The sequence below is a fragment of the Gallus gallus genome, chromosome 5, assembly GCF_016699485.2.
Source record: "Gallus gallus isolate bGalGal1 chromosome 5, bGalGal1.mat.broiler.GRCg7b, whole genome shotgun sequence".
NCBI classification, from domain to species: domain Eukaryota; kingdom Metazoa; phylum Chordata; class Aves; order Galliformes; family Phasianidae; genus Gallus; species Gallus gallus.
Window position 1 is genome coordinate 35,752,058 of NC_052536.1, and position 17,778 is coordinate 35,769,835.

The following is a 17,778-nucleotide window of genomic DNA, read 5'->3' on the forward strand; positions in this document are numbered from 1 at the left end:
AACAAAAAACCCCCATATTTTTAAGAAGACAGCGTGAAAAGTAACATGAGCATTAACAAAATAATTTATTTTGCACTTCGCAATGACAAACTCTTTTCATAATCCCTAAACACACATGCAGCTAAGATAAATACAGAGCTTAATTTGGGTATTGGTAAAAACACCTCATCGATTATGCTGTTAAAACATGCAAGAGTATTTGTAAAGAATCTGCAAGACCCCTAAATACCGGCTAACAGGGTGCTGGCAGGGCACTGACAGCAAAATGCTGTACTTCTTCCTTTTCACCATGTTCTCCCTCTCTGATATTATTGACAAGAGAGCAGTGTCTTGAAGTGTTGCTGCTTTTGAAGAACCCTCTCCAGGCTGCTTGTTCCAGCAGGCCTGATTGTGCTGTTAGCACAGAGAGAGCGAGAAAAAGAGAGAATATTTCTGCTGTTCATGAAAGCAACTATGGAAATGGCTGTCAAAATGTAGAGCAGCAGGCAGCAACATACAATTATCAAGAAAAACTACCATGCTGACTTCATGTCGTATAGTTCCCGAACTGAGAAATCAGTTAACCTTTTCTCAGACAACTTTCAAAGTCCTCCAGCTGGACTCAATATGCTGAATGAGGGAGACTTTCCCAAGTTATCTTGTGTAACCACAACATGATCAATTTTTTTTTTCCTGACATTTATGATTGTCCATATTTTGTTTCTGTGTTTTATCTGTTGATAGTAAGATCGTGTTCACCTCATACATACATACAAGTTGCCTAGCATACCCCTCCCAGAAAAATCCAACTCCCCCACCCCCAAAACCAAACCAACCAAACAAAAAATATGCACAATAAAATACAAATCAGCATCCTGTGGAGGAATGTACTCAGAATCTCACTTCTGGTTTGCTGCTCTTTTGGAGCAGGAGAGGGAGTGAGGAAACTTCCCTTTTGACTCAGTTTTGTCTGTAAAATGGGGATAATATTCATCTTTGTATCTTGCATGCATATTTTAGTAAATTAAACAAGAGAACTGCATTAGAAGTGACTAAAGTTTTTTAGTAACAAGTGCTAACATTTTAAATAACTGTTTTCAGTTATCATAATAAAATTCTCAGCCCTGTATTACAGCTGGAAACAATAGCCTTCATCTTAGCTATTAAAACTAGAGCTCAACTATTACAGAACTTTTCCTATGTAGAATATTTACTATATATTTTGCAGTACATCTAATATGTCGGAATGCAGAGAGAATGTATTATCTGAAAACAACTTTCTACTGAATATGATCACCACAGTGGTGTTTCTTTAGACCACAACCTGGTTATGCAGTGAAACTGCAAAACAATTTTACCTTTAAAATTTGTGTTCCAATTTCTGCCTTCTGGATCCAGAGAGAGCTGAAACCCAGCAGAATTCTCAATCTGGAGAAGCTATAATAGAAGCACTGGGACAAGAGAAAATACAAAAATCTCCTATTGTAAAGAGTCTTAGGTTGGGGGACAAACACAGTGTTGAGCCTTAAGAGATAAGAGTAATATAGCACATTTTTTAAGAGGCTACGTATAAGTGGTAGAGGATGAAACTGATGGTTGAAGTCTAAATAATACTACGTATCTCACAACTTGTTGAAAAGCACTTTTTTTCATTGGGGGAGATTCACAGCTGCTGAATTTTCTGCAGTTAATAGAGTCCTTTGATTCACAGCAGTGCCCCTTGCACAAAATATACTGGCCTTTGTGTATTACCAGAAACTAATTTTCTATTTGGCTGAAAAGGGAAAAATGGGGTTATTGCTTCTCCCTCCTACAGAGCTTTTCATTATGCCTGATGCACTCAACTTCTAAGCTCTTCTGAGAAAAAAAAATAACTGAAGAGGCAAGAGGTAGAAAAATGAGCTTGTTAGCACATTAGAAGTGAAGTATCTTGGTGGGCCCTAGAAATTCCCAGTGGTGTGTTAACTTATCACTCTATGCATGCTGGCACTGATAGTCTCCCAATTGATCACTCTCTTTTCGCACCAAAGGTGCTGCCAGGAAGCAAAGGCTGAAGGCCCACAGGAGAACAGGCTGCTATCAAAACAAGCTGTTTTTCAAAGTCTGCTTGAATGGGTAAAATGTTTCATGGTAAAGTAGGGTGGAGACACCTACCTCCTTTTCAAATGCTCTACTTTCAGAGGTCTCTGAAGAAAATCTTTTAGGTTATCCTATTATATCCAAAGCTTATACACAAATAAGGCAGAAATGAAGGAAAGTTACCACTTTGAATGCAACACGGACTTTCTCATTCTCCAGTCTATGTACCCATCTCCTAACCAAATAAAGAAGTCTTGACACAGATGCTGACTGAGAAGGATAATGATGTTTTTGTTACTCAGTGGAGAGGACATGCTTATATCAGTTCTAAAAGACTAATTCAAATGCACACTTAGCGCACCCGGAGACAGGTAATTCAGCTGGCCAGGTTGCCTCTCATCTTAGCAATCCTCAAAACTATTTGCACTGTGTCAAAACCAGAACTCTGCTAAAAAAAAAAAAAACCCACACAAATCTGATGCGAAAGCCAAATCCAGAACTTGCACTAAGAAATGATACAATCTTCTCAGAACAGCTCCTCTGTGTTAGAAAATGAGTAGCTGAGGTTTGGACACTTACATCTTCTACTTGCATGTACTTCAAGATATTCTAGTATTTTAAAACTTCATTTTTATGTGTTTGTGACTGAGATAATCCAGTTCTACACTTCATTTGAATGCTACTTATCTGCAAGAGTGACCATAATCCCATGGAGGTTTAATTTCTGCATTACTTCTATTAGGCTAGACATTTATTTCTTTAAAATGCTGCTCTCTAGGGAAGAGTTATTAGCACCTATAAATTGAGTGGCACACACAAACTCAATGGCTAGTAATAACAGTGGAAATGCAAGCTACATTCTTGCTGTGAGTGGATGTTGCCACTGGCATCCCAATTAGGATGGAATGGGAAGGACACACAGACAAACCAGTGGAGAAAGAATCAGTTTGTGACTAAAAAAAAAAGCTTGTGACTAAACACAAACTAATTGTTCCATAAGCTTTCTGCTTCTGAAGAAGATGCTAACTGGCAAAAAAGAGAATGGATAAAAGTGCAAGATATACATTAACTGTACAGACACTCACTTGAATCTGTCGGCTAAAAGCTTAACTTAACACAGAAAGCATAATAAAACATCCAAAGATCTGATGAAATGATTTCATTATACTTTTTCAGAAGTTGTAGTCCTGCAATATAAAATCAACATAACAACAACAAACAAGCCAGAAATTGTGCCTTTACAGGTCATTCAGGTTGCAGTCACTGCAACTAACATTTCATTTGCATTACAATTGATGTGAATTTTTGTATACTCAGAACTGCAGAGCCTACTTTCAGGACATCCCACTTTGAATCATAAAATGGCCTGGGTTGAAAAGGACCACAATGATCATCTAGTTTCAACCCCCCTGCTACGTGCAAGGTTGCCAACCACTACACCAGGCTGCCCAGAGCCACAGGGCATTGACAGGGCATTCTCTTCAGGTATCACTTTCAATCTGCCATTTCCTCGCACAAATGCAGGTTACTTATTTTAACTCTATCGTCAATAACTATGTGATCAATTTGATCAAAACTACTAAGATGACATCTTGGAAGGCTTATATAATCTGTTGGCATGCAGGTTCACACGGCTATTCATACTTCTCACTACTGTTTCACATATCCTTATGTTTTGCATCCTCCTTCAATTTTTGTCTTCATTTTTATACTTAGCTTTTTAACTTCGAGGACGCAAACAGCATTTGCTTAGTTTGTACAACATCTCAGTATAATGAGACTATGGTCTATGGTCATGTTTATACACTGTCTATGGTTATACATACGTCATGATAATACAAGTAAAATATTTTTCTTCCATGCATCTTCATCCACTATCCTCATCTCCTTCCTTCATATTCAAAACAATTCCTTCATAAATCCATTTTTTTTTATTCACAATTTTGTCATCCTTCCACTTGATGAGGAAATCCATTTCCTAATTACCTACATCTTTAAGTATTGGTCTCAAATTTTTCTTTCTTGCAATTCTAACCAAGCAATCTCCGTAAGCTGTACTTCCCATTGCCCAGCCCCATCTACTGTCTCCATCTTTCAAGTTCTTATGTCAAATCATCTCTTCATAATCATTTCCATAGGTTTACCGTCTCATTCTAACTACACTTTTTTGTCCCCATTTGTATTTACATCTCTCTAAACTCAGTAAAAAGTCAGCCTGTAAGTTTTAGAAATGAGTAATATGCATTGCAAGTAACCTATCTAGTATTTAACAATTAAAGAAGAATGAATTTATGATTTGTGCGTTATAATCATCAAGGGAGTACCAATCCTAAAATTTCATTTAACCTGAAGCTGAAAAAATACAAAGGAAAAGTAGTTTCAACATGGAGTAAAATTCTCAGGACTTTAATTAAGAACATGGCTATTCACAACTGTGTAATCTGTCTTACAGGAGCATCTATGTGCTAGACCTACAAAAGGGCTGGAAAAGAAATTCTAGTATAAACACCGAAGACTTCGTAAGCAGGGGCCATAACCCAGGAACTCTTCTCTCTCAGTAAATTACCATAACCACTGCTCTATACAGATGAGCATGTACTCTCCTTCTGATGATGAGGACATTTTATGACCAAGAACAATTTTAGCAGTGAACCAAGCGCACCTATTGCAAAATGTTCTCAGTTCCAATGGCTAGAATGACATTCTTGTAAGAGGCAGTAGATGTGGCCTCAAAACTGGAAACCACTCTCTCATTTCCTAGATGAGTGATACAACTACTGAGTTACCTCCTGTTGTATTTGTGTGGGAACTAACCCAGCAAGCATACTTTCAAAACTCTATGCACTGCTACCCTGCAAGTAAGACGAGTAAGGAAACACCTACCTCTGCTCAAAAGATAGAGAGAGGCATGAGAAAATGTATTATCACAACAGATTTCTTAAGGAGGTTCTAGGGAGAAAGATTATGCTGGAGAACGTATTCAAAGATGGAAAATTTAAAAAGGGTTGAAGGCACAGTTCAGTAATACACAAAAATGATTATAGAAAGATCTCTAATGATTGCAAATATTCTCTGAAAGGTCAGTATATCATTTGTTCAAAAAAAATTTTAAACGATTGTATGTGTGAAGTACCAAAAAACATCAATGGCAGAAAACCTGTAATTTTCTACCTGTCAAAAGAAAGTATCTACCATTTCAGATACAACAATCAAATGTCATGCTACAGCTTACATTTTAGTAATTGACTTCAGTATGATTTCAGGGTGATTTAAAAAGCATCAAGGTCACAATAGTTCAGGAAATACTCCGCAACTATGAAGTTTCAAGCTGTAAGCCCAGCAACACTGCAGGTATTTCTAGCCCCTTAACTGATGGGCTGGTTAAGCCCAGTAAAGTGAAAACACAGCCATTTTCTTAGAAATCAGAATTATAACAAAAGGAAAGGAATTTCAAAAAGGTCTGTGAAATAGAGCAGAAACGTAGGCTATTGTTTTTTACTTTTTTTTTTCCTATCACTGTCTCTCATTCAGACAAACTAAAAATCACAATATCAAACACCTCTATGAAAGTACTATTAATAAATCTTCCCTTCTGATGCTTATATATATGTGCACATCCATTTAGCGTATCACAATAAAACAGCATATTGGTTCCACAGTGTAGATGTGACCACAACACTGACGGTATGTAGGATGTGAGAGCCTTTGATTCCATTGCTAGGAAAAAGAGAATCTTCTGATGATTGCCTAGAAATGCCTTTTAGAACAAAAGCCAGAGAATGCATTTCTAAATAGCACGATGGACCTTTTCAGGTTAAATTACAAACTATTGTTAGAAATACATGTACAGCTGCATCCCTGGCAGTTTCAATTGTTAGCAAAATCATCCAAGAAGTCAATATATATTGATATGATTGTGGAGAGTACAAGCCAGGCATTTGAAAAACAATTTAGACAAGCCAAAGTACTGCTCCATTTTTAACTGGAAAATGAAAGTCTTCCATCCAGAGATACTTGTTTCTAGGCTCAATGGACACCTATAAGAAGATGCTTTTTTTGATTGCATGCACAACGTATAAAAGAGATTAATGATGTTTTAAGAAAAGTCACGTAAGATGGCACCTTTTTGTCTATATCTACCCCCTCATCAAATCTAGAAGCTCACTTCTTTGCAAGGAAAAATAACAGTGCAATATTGTCAACAGTCAAAAAAGATCCCAGGATATTAAAGAGCAAAGAAAAAAAAAAGAGAGAGAGAGAGAGAGAGAATAGCGAGGCACAATAAATGGCAGATATTGGCAGGATTTTAAGCTTCTAGATTTCTGGGTTCGAAAAGGTGTTCAAACCCTGCGGAATTAATTGCTACAATCTGAGGTATTTAGAATGAAGAAAGTAACTATTTTATTAGGCAGATTCTTCCTTGTAAATTACAATTTTTGACATAAAAAAGTGAAAGATGACTATTTCCAGAGAAAGATAGCAAGTGCAGGTTAAAACCAAGGTTAAAACCTAAGGTTAAAACCTTAGTAGAATTTGACAAAACTCCACCATCATGCTTGCAGAAATGGAAGTTTTTTTTTCTGGGAAATCTCACTCTGAAAGAAAGAGATTGTTCAGTGGTTGTCAGATCAGCTGAACTCATCCTGAGTCACAACAATTTGTAGTTTTTGTTGGCTCCTAGAATTAAGGATGTAAGTTGGGATGCTATTGATCTAGTGTTGAAAGCCCTGCAACTAGCTGTATTTTGTATGTAAGTGGGCGATCAGTATCAACTGGCCACATTGAGAGCAATAGTTAAAGTTTTGTTCTACTTTGAAAAGTGACTGTAGAAGTAGCACCTACTTAATGCATTTCAGTGATTCCCACATCTATTTTGCACATTATACAAAGATCCTTTCTCCCAACTGTAACTTCTATTAACTCAAGTCAACTTATTTCTCAAAGTCAGCTTGGATTCTTTTCTGTTTCTTAAATACTACCAATATTGAAAATCATCACATAAATATTTTGCTCTGCGCATCTGTTTACACAGATATGCTGTAAATGAAAGCAGTGTCTGCATACACAATTGGAGTTTATCCATATCACCAATGATTTATAAAGCAGAATTCAGTTTATGCCTCTCATATCCAACGCAAGATTTTCAGGTTAAAGAAGAAAAAAAAATTACAATGCTTGACACTACTGAAAAGGTGAATAATTTTACAGTTTTCTAAGGTGATTTTTCCCCCCCAGAGAACTCACGTTCTCAGTATTAGTGACAGCACTTTTGTAGAACATAACAATCTATTTTCTTACTCATAAAACAGAACATAAAACTCAGAGGACCCACTGTAATATTTTCAAAGGAAAGTTCTAAGTTGCCTTTCATGAAGATATCTTAAAACTGTGGAAGGGACTCAGTGCTAATTATCCAAACCCACTACTTCTAAGAAGTAATGCACTCATATGACAAAAGCTGCTAAGTAAAGTAGATATCTTGTTAAAGTAAATCAGTATTAAAAGTAAGTAACAAACAGACTACAGAATTTAAGTAAACATAAAATGCAGTATCTAGCACCCTTAATGAAAATCTTTTTCAACACAAACTCAAACTGCCAAAGGGTTCTCTGATGCAATTTCTGAGGTATATACCTTCATAATGAAAACACAGAAATGAATAATAGATAAACTTGTACAAATTAATCTCATCATTCTAGATTTTGAAAATTGTTTTTAATGCATAATTCTTTAAGTGAATATAATTAAAAATACATGTTCTTTTTCATGCTACTAAAAAGTTCAATATATTTTAATGAATTGAAAATTTGGGGGTAAATTATAACAACACACATTTTTGCCATTTAGAAGCTTTTTCAAGAGTACTAATTTTACAGCTAAAGGTGATTAATTCCAGTATAGATATACTATAGTTAAATGATGAAAAGGGCAAGCATAGGCTAGGCAAAGTTGCAGCCACTGAGTGCTTCTGAGCCAACTGAGTATTGCTTTCTGCCTAGTTTACCAGCATATTATACATTAAAAGGCATTGACTTTATCTGGACTTTATATAAGAATCTTTATTTTTACTGTGTAAGCACTTGCAAAATTGCTAAATTATTGCAAGAAATTGTAATTGATGCTTACATTTTCATTGGGAAACCCAGTAGTGTCCTTCTAAGAACATCATTGATGTATTGTTTATTTTTTATCTTGTTCCATCAGATCTTAAAGCTAACTAAATTCTTCAGTGGTTTATAACATCTGTGAAGAAAAAGCTGTGATTCATCAGAGCAGACAAAGCGAGGCTTTAATCCATTCCTGTAACCATATTGCCAAGTCTATATTGTTTACATTGCGTCTCAATTAGGAGACAGGCAGGACACCTGGTACTTCTTTATCTAAGTCCCACGGGCTGCCAGATGACTCAAAATCCATAACAGGTGCTAAAGCAGTGTGAGTGTAGCACCATTAACACAAACTGGAATTAGATAAAATTTGGACCATGCTTAACCACTTAAAACACTCAATTATGAAATGAAAAATGTAACCACTTTGTACCAAGCTCCTACAGAATAGGCACATAAAAGACGCATAGAATTAAACTGCGAGAGTAATGGACTTACCACAAATTTCACATTCCGTATAAATATTCTCTCGAATCAAACTATATAAAAAAGAACTAGACAGAAAGCTATCATTTTAAGATAACCATATCAAAATGTTTTGAGATTACACTTACTAAACTGAATGGATTCTAATTCTGATCAACTGCTTATGCAAAAAAATGACAACACTGATGCTCAGATTTCTAGCAATTTCCGAGGTAAGATGAAAAATTCAGAATTAATATTTGTTGAATTCTTCTACTCTGTATAGCCTTAAAGTTATTTTACTCTAAGGACTTTGGCAAACGAAAGCATCTTAAGGAATGATCTTAAAACAACAAGGTTCAAGTGAAAAAAAAAAAAAAAAAAAAGATAAAAGGTACTGCCTTTTACTGAAAATCCCATTGTGATCTTTTCTTCAACACTTTTCCAGCTAAGGTGACCTAACTAAGTATTAAACTTTGACAGAACACACCTCATGAGAGAAAAAAATGAATATCAGAAATTTTACAGTGAGCAATTACTTAAGAACTATCTGTATCTAAATGTGCAGTAATCAAATTAAGTTTCTATTTAATATTGTAATTATCAAAACACAATATAGTGATTTTATTACCAGAGTAAGCAGTAACAAAGTACAGTAAACTGTCATTCAAGACAGTGTCATAGCATCTATGATAAGCAGCATATTGGCTTAAACTAATGCACTATATGCCTCTAGGGAATGTCAGGCTCAGAGACTGGGTTTTAACATCAGAATCTATCCATTAATCTTGACTTAAATATAATCTTCTCTGCAGTAAGAGGAAGAATGGGCATTCAATGAATTATCTGTTTGAAATATAGCAGCAGCAGATTAACACAAACATAGAAGAAAGTCTCCGTTCTGTTACCCTTTATTGTGTACAAAATTTACAAAGCCTGAACTGCAATTTAGCATGAACAACAGTATGATCAAATGACTAACAGTATCGGAAGGAAAAATACCTCAAGACCGTAACAGATTACTCATTAAATTTACTTGTGATGTAGTCAGAAGACTAATTACAGCGTTTACAAACATGCCTACATGCCTTACAGCCTATGTTGTGGTAACAGGCTATGGAGGTGAAAATAAAACAGTGAAGGTACAGTGCTGCAGCTCTCATGTAGGCAGAATTTCCACTTCACCTTCCAGGGAGGATTTGTCTTACTAACATTGCCCAGACAAGAATCAATGAAACTTGAAGGTGTGTTGTGTTAATTATTTCACAGACCATCACAATTACACAGCTTCAGGACTCCTTTGGAAGGAGGCTCCCCGAGGCAGACAGAATAGCTCACAAAGTGCTTCCAATGTGGCACTGCTGTGTTACAGACGAGCAGCAGGAGAAGCAATGACACGACCAGCCAAAGGGCCGAAGTTTATTAAGAATGCCACCCCAAACGTGCCAGGGAGAGATGTTCAGCCATTTCAACCAGTGCTTTAGCCTACAAATAATATATAGGCCAGAGGGAGGTGCTGCAACATGCACTGACTCCAGATTCAGGGAGAGGGGCTTATCCCTATTCTGACACTCAACCTTACATTGGTTTAAACTCCAGCAATCAAGGTGCATGCATGTAAAAACACAAAAGCAAAACTGGCTCTGCTTCAAGTACTTGCATGAATGCTGAAGTCCACTGTTCTCAGATACTCAGAAGTTTAAATTTCTATCTTAAGTACTCTTTGCGTATATGGATGTATTCACTGATGAGAGAAACAGTTATGAAAATGCATTTCACAAAGACCTTGCCGAAAACTGCAAAAATTAAAGATGTAAAATAATATTAAATATTGTCCTGTAAAAAGACTACAGATATAGACATAAATTAATCTGCAATTCCACACTACACAGTAACAGAGATAATTCTAAAACGAGAAATTTTGTCTTTAATTCCAATCCACACTTAAATGATCATTACAACTACCTAGAGAATGTTTTATCTTTACCCTGGGCTGCTGCAGTGAAGATACAAGATAATCTACTTGAAAGTCTCTTTGGATGGCTGCAAAGTCTTCTGCAATTTTTAGAACTATAAGACTGGCAAAGGCATCTTTCACTCAAATGATGAAAACAAAAACGAATTTTCTGTTACTTCCCTCTTCCTTTATTTTGAATAGCAATTAGTAAATCAGCCCCTTCTCCCTCCTCCCTAGTGCTGTCAAGCTGTTGAGAGCAGTTTGCAACACTACAATGGTACTATTGTGAATGCAGTCTGGGCTTCCTTCCCACAGAGAGTTAAATGGGCAGTTCCTGCTGCCCATGATTGGTGTCCAGTGAAACAATACTTAAGAGCCAGGTTTTATCAGTTCAACGCCAAAGAAGTGAAGCCAGGGAACCCAAGCCTTCATATCATGCTGAACCATATGCCAACCCTGCTGGCCCCAAAGGTTTATCACTAAGAATCAGGAACCATCAACTCCCCTGTGAAATTTCAGTTCACATACCTTCTGTGAAATACATGGCTTTGCTGAAAACTGACCTTTTTCCACAATTGGCATGAACAGATGGATGGTAACTATGGCTTGGCAAGCAGAAATTAAAAGATTTTCTAATACCCTTCATTCTTCTATGTTTAGAACATGAAGCATTCTGAAGAAAATAGATACATTTGTGACCCAAAGATCTATTCAGGTGCAGCTAATCAGCAATTACACTATTTTTTCTAACGTCTAGAAAGTATATTGTGATTACTTTGACTGGCCGGACCACGATTAGGACTCATGTTCTTTGGAATACCATATGGTAATTCCAATTACCGTAATACTAACTTTTAATCCTTGCTTTATGCTGGTTTATTACGCTGTTGTTTTTTTTTTTTTCCTACTAAATCTGTAGCACATCCAGAATACATTATATACACACATCCTTTATTTTATTTTTTTGTAATTTCGACCTCTGTAGTAAGTGAATATGGTTACATGGAGTATATTCCAACTAGATATTTACACATATTTACAAGTATTATATAAAACCCTTTACTCAAAAAATGACAACAGACTTGTTGGAGACTTGTTAGAAAACAAAGACAACCAATGAGCTTGTTTCAATTATCTCCTTGTTTTTTGTTTGGTACATATCATCTAATCCCTGTGTTGGCACTAAAACTATGCCCCAACTGTCTTGATTATCATATATAGACTGATGTAGGAACAGCCTGTCACTATCTTATTCAGCTCACCCTAAAACATTTTATCTCACAGACAGTAGTATTTGTCAGTTTTGCTTGTTACCAATAATCTCCTACATTTCCCACCAATTTAAATAAGAGAATCAACCATATGCAATAACGTACTTATTCTTTTATAGATCAAGCTTTCAGAGTTTTAGCGTACAAAACTTTCAAGCAATTTTTCTGTTACTAGAAATGAATTTATGAATAGAAAAGGATTACATCAACAAAAAATGCTCTCTTTAGCAAAATAAAAACAGGATTTAAATACTGTTGTTGGTTGTTTTTCTTTTTAATCCTTTACTTTAAATCCTAAAAATATCAGAAATAAAATGTTTAATCTTCCCTCCTTTTATTCTCAGACATCTGAGAGCTATCGAAGGAATCTGTATGAATTTTAACACCTTAAGAGGGCAAGAGTCTTAACATTTTAACAATAGGCTTTTGTTATCCAAAATGTTTAATTAATTAATAAGGTTAAGTAGGTATTAACAAAAAAACCTGTCATTTTGTGTTATGTACAAAGCAATTACTCTGCATATGATTGAACTAGTTTATCTTTTCTATTCCAGTTTAAGGAATATAAGCCTTCCTTCTCCTGCTTTTTTTTTTTCTTTGTTTGTTTAAAAGAGGGATATGCAAACCTTTAGATTGCATTTTATGACAGAGTGATTGTTCTACTAATTGTCAATTTACAATATACCCCAAATATCCTACCTTAAAAAGACACAGTAACAAAGAACTTCCCTCCCTCAAGCCATCTGTATTGATAGATCTAAATTCAGAAGTTCTAGCAGGCTGAGAAAGCACTTCACTGCCTTTCATGGTAGCCTACTGACATCGTTTTATTCTAAATCATAATGCCACCCGAATAACCCGACCCATATTTTATACAAAAATCAAGCCTTCTGGTCTTTTTTTTTTTTTAAACAGAAAACAGTAGATCTCCCCCCCAGCCCCTTCAGATGGCTAAAATCAATTCATGAAAAAATGTAGACGTAAAAAAACCTGTATCTTTTTTCTGAACAATACAAAAATATCTGAATCCCCCTCAAACTGTCTCCATCAACAGAACACTCTTTATAATTATTAGCAGAACACTGTGTTAGTGGGATGAATCAGTTTATATTTTGCTCTTTGCTCTTTTACTACTTTCAAGAGAGTCTCATGCATTCATTCAAGAAGAATAAATAATAAAGATGCTACTAATTCAAAACCAAATTATGGTATCTTGATGTGATGACAACAACAGTATTTACCCTTAAACCCAAGTGCTTGAGCTATAGCTCTTTAACAGGCACTGCTAGTATCCTAGCTAGGCTCTGCTAACAGCCCATAAGAAGAGACAGAAGAGCTACTGGGGTAGAGAAGGCAGGTTCTGTGGGACCAGAAGCAGTAAAATTACTAAAGAAAATATGTTTACCTGAACAGATACAAATCCAGAACTGCTGTTAAAGAAAAGCACAGCACGTTTTGCAAAAAAATAAAAACAAAAAAGAGTAATGGAGTCTATGCATGAAAATATACTACACTGCAACACAGAAGCAGTGCTCTCAAGCTTTCAGTCTCAATTCACTGCTGGTATTAGAAATGCATTATTCAGAAGAAAAGGAGCAATGAAGAAAACCAACTGAAATGATGCGTGTTCTACATGAAAATGCAATAGAAACAGCAGCTTTGTACACATATCTGCAAGTATCACTCCAGCAGTTATTTGAAGTGTCTGTATGACAAAAACTAAGGCAAGAGTTTAAAAACCTATCACAAATGTTGTTTCAATCAGTTGTCTCTAGTGGCTAAAATCAAAGGCATTTAAAGTGATGCTTTGGAATTATTCATAGCAAAACAGTCTTATTCTTTCAACAGGTAACTAATAAATGACAGCTGAGAACAGGCTTGCACTACCCCTGAGGTCCAATTGTTACTCGGAACACTTTTGCTCCCTGGTGTTGCATTTTAAGTCTAATTGCACGATCACGCCAATAAATTGGACTCAGAGGACAAAAAACACTACAAAAGTACCTACCCTGACAAAACCAGAGGTTGCAAGAAAATGCACTTCAAACAGAAGAGAGGCAAGGCAAGACGAGCGAAGGAGAGGTATCAAAGCTTGAAAGACAGTCATTAACACTGACAGATTACTGTAATTCTGGCTGTCAAGGTGATCGATTTAAGCAACATATGTCAATCAATACTTGCCTCATTTGCTGTGCAACATTAGATATATAGTCAGGTAAGGTATTCCTATGATAGGATTCTAACAATGCTTAATGAACATAAATAACTTATGCTTTGGAATTTCTACTGGTTTTTCATTTGGTCCTTTTTTGATGGGGAAAACTTCAATGTGATTTTATTACCCATAAAAAAGTTACTTTGTATGGTTCTCATTACATTGTCATTATGTATGCAATTCCTTCAAGGGAGATATTCAAACTGCACCAATTTTAAGTATAACATACTACAGCACTAATCTTGAATGTGAACATTCTTAAACACAGCATTTATTTATGGACTGCTCATTTCGCTTTTTTTCATTAGTTGCTCACCATTCTGAGTACTTTCACTATCCATGGTTTCCAACAAACCAAATCCTGCAGATACCTTTCTTACAACAGTTTCTTCTTGTTCAAATATGCTTGTGGCATTGAAGGAAAAAAAACATAATTAAATGGATTAGTTCAGGAAAAAAAATCCATAAAGATGGTATAAAACAATTACTATCGTTACATATCTACAAATTGTCACACAAAAACACACACACGTACATGTATGGCTCTATATAGAGATGAACTTTCCTCTTATATTTAAGTCATAGAATGCAAAGAGAAACTGTCATCCTATTCCTTGAAACTGAAATAACTGAATAGTCTGCAAAAACAATCTGATAGTTACAGATTCCCAGGAAATCCTCAGCTTTTCTTGTTTTACTGTTGTACGCATGCCTTTAATTAACTACATTTTGAATTAAGATGATCAAAAGAACTGCCAGCAAAACTAGGATGTGGGAAAATTGAAAAACTGTGCCTGTCAAAGTAAAAGGAAATACTGAATATAATTTTCTTTATCTTGTGACTTGTTTGAACTTGAAAAAAATTTCCACTGCTAAGCAGTAAAATAGATTCTAGAAATAACTCTATTTTCTCCTGGAAGAGACAGCAAGGGTCATATGAACTCATTCATGACTCTTGCTTGAACTTATATCAAACAAGGCTTCAATAGTATGACTCAGGGGTGGGATAAATATTCACTGAAATCCTGAAATCTTCAATTATTTGTTGTAAGGTATACAAAGTAATATCTACAAAGTATACAAAAAAACTGGTCAAAGTAAGTGCCTTCTAGCTCTAATATCTAAGTTTCTGTATTAGTAAGAAACCTCCAAAACCTTCACAAATCCTACTGTGAAAAAGTAAGTCAAATATATGCTTAATTAAATGTGGGCAGATAATGCGAAACATGCTCTTTGCTCACTGTATGTCATTAGGAATTAGACTCTTTTTTTTTTTTTAATATAAACTTTCTGGTGTCTGAAATTCTGTCGTGTGCTTAATGATTATCAAGCAGACATAACAAATAAATATGCTTCTGTTTCAAATAAAACCCTTTGTCGGGGGCATCTGAGTACTTCACATCAAGCAAGAAAGCTCCTTCTGTGCTATGAGTTTTTAATACAGAAGAAACTTTTAAGAACCCCCTCAAACACACTATTTTATCTGTAAAGTAGTGATTGTCTTGTCAGATATCATATGAAGTCAATATCTTTAATCTCTGGAAGACAACCATCTAAGAAGGCTAGCTGCAAACCATGAAGTACCAACTGTTTAGGAATACAATGTCCAAAAAGATGAGCAGTGTAATTTTTCCTATTTTGATAACAAAAGAAATACTTAAATCCTTTCAATTATGATTTGTTCTACAATATTTTGTAGGCTGAATAATTAAAACAGCATTACAGTTTTGGTATTTAAGTTCACCATTTAATAAGGCAAAAAACTCAAAATAATTGATGAATTCTTTGCATTAGGTAAAATACATGGCAGATTATTATAAAGAAGTGAAAATGATGGTATGATTATTGTGGGTAAAATTATCTATATTCCAGATTTGTAAAAGTCCAACAAATTTTGGATTTAAAAGATGGTAAATAGGATTTCTTACTGTGTGTGCTGCTACATTTTAGGTAACATCCTTACCGGGGGAAATGTTGCAAAAGAAAGGAAGCATTAGGGTGTCTGAGCTGCAGACAAATCTCATTCCAGATACTCTGGAATACTTGTTAACACTCCAAAATTTGTGTACAATGTGCAACACAGTAAGAGTTTTTTTCAGATTTCACTCTTATGAGGTTTCAGTATATTTCCTGATCTGTTGCATGATAAACATAATTTTAACTACTTGATTACTGGACAATTCCACATAAAGAACATTATCTTTGTGTACATTTTGCCATGTGACTGACTTCAGGAAGTTCAAGTACATGTCTGTATATTTTATATACATATGATACATAAATCTCAAAATATTTCATTTTGATCACTGTACCTATGCTGTAACTTCTAAATTCAGAATGTGACAAAGTGCTCTGATATTGAAGCCACTAATAAAGACAATCCTATCAGAAATTTTCTGAGAAATCAGTAAATAAAAAATATTCAATTATCCCCTACATAATGGACTTCTTATTCTACATCACAGTGAGAATGGTTGTTCTCAACATCCAGTACCATTACTATACTTGCAGTTGTAGGTCTTAGCAGCATTTCTAGTATACACGCATTTGGTGTGTATTCATGAGATATGCATGCACTACCTAATGCAATGACAAATGCAATGAGAAGAAACAGACGGAAAAGGGGTACTGCTGTTTCACTAGCATGACAATGCAAGTATTTTGAGAGTGTCATCTGTTACTGTATGCATACATGCTGCCTATTGGTTAAAGGGTACTGTTAAACAAAAGTAAGATCACTGAAAGACAGTGAGGGGTTGAAGAACTCTTGAAGGAAAAACTAATGCAAATTCCACAAATTAACAAAGAAGCTCAATCCATAACAGCAATTCTCTCTTCATGCAGCTACAGCAATGAAAATGGCAAGCATCAAGTCAAAGCAAGTCAAAGCAAGTCAAAGCAAGACATCTGCCATGCCTGTGTGATGGCTGCTGATATACAAAGCAAATTTTAAATCTTAAAATACTATCATACTGAAACATTATTATAATATTCTGAGCAAAGAATAAAAACAAGAGGAGATGAAACCTTTAAAAATCATTAACAAAATCAAATCTTTTAAGCTATTTAAGTTTGCTACCAGAAGTGTCAAAATAACATCAGAAACAGGAAGGAGAATGACTTGAGTATTTCAGTGTCAGGAAGTTACTTCAGATCACACATTCTCGAAGTTGGAGCAGACTATAAAAAGGAGGTGAGTAGAATTTCCTGTATCCATGCAACCATTATTATACTATTCACACGTGCTACCCAATGCCACATCATGATTAACAGACTAGAGCAATAAAGGAAAAGCTGCAATCAGGTTACACGAAGAGGAATGAATATCTCTGCTGATTACAAATGACAGCTGATTTTTTTTCAGTCAGGTCTACATTTAGAAAAAGCACCAACTCAAAGGACATATAAACCCTCCTTGGAAGTAGGAGGACCCATTTCAGTGCCTCTTTCTTTACATGCCATACGCTTTCAAATCAACACACTAATTTAATCAAGAGTGTACCATGATCCATTTTCACTACAAAGATGTACAACACAACACTGTAAATATTCCTCATGTATACATAAGCACAGATCTACGTATCAACTCCACACATAGTCAAAAAATGTCCACCAAATATTCTACAGCACAGTGAAATGAACTATAACCTTGCAGGAACAGAGATATCCATACACTGATACTGGTTTTGAAATTCCCTGTTTCTG

At 35.4% G+C, this 17,778-nt stretch overlaps 1 protein-coding gene across 18 annotated transcripts in view; it reads right to left on the bottom strand.

Annotated features, from left to right (window-relative positions):
- The window catches only part of RALGAPA1 (Ral GTPase activating protein catalytic alpha subunit 1), a 112,676-nt gene that overhangs the window by 9,992 nt on the left and 84,906 nt on the right, over positions 1-17,778 (bottom strand). The window lies entirely within an intron of this gene.